The sequence below is a fragment of the Penaeus monodon genome, chromosome 23 (genome assembly GCF_015228065.2).
Source record: "Penaeus monodon isolate SGIC_2016 chromosome 23, NSTDA_Pmon_1, whole genome shotgun sequence".
Taxonomy (NCBI): domain Eukaryota; kingdom Metazoa; phylum Arthropoda; class Malacostraca; order Decapoda; family Penaeidae; genus Penaeus; species Penaeus monodon.
Genome location: NC_051408.1, coordinates 2555906 through 2556191, shown reverse-complemented (window position 1 = coordinate 2556191; position 286 = coordinate 2555906). Strand labels below are relative to the sequence as shown.

Here is a 286-nt window from a genome sequence, read left to right as displayed (position 1 = left end):
ACAGTCATCCGGTAAGTGGAAATATTAGGCCTAAATTTGATTAAAAAGCGGATGTTATTTGGTAAATACACAATGTTGTTCTTATTGGTCGTTTTAATATTTCTTCTACGTGATGGTTATTATATTTATTTTTTTATTTTTTGAAAGGTAGGGAAAAACGTATTTTTTCTTCTTCTAAGTAAAATGGAAAAGATTATTTTGTTTTATTCTTGTTAAGTAATCGGGAAATTTATTCTTGTAAGTAATGGGGAAGAAGTTTTTCTTTTTATTCTTCTAAGTGATGATA

The 286-nt window shown here is 26.6% G+C and overlaps 1 protein-coding gene across 1 annotated transcript in view; it reads left to right on the top strand.

The window, feature by feature from the left end:
• LOC119587718 (UDP-glycosyltransferase UGT5-like) overlaps positions 1-286 on the top strand; it is a gene marked incomplete at its 5' end in the record, with an annotated part of 8345 nt that overhangs the window by 3135 nt on the left and 4924 nt on the right.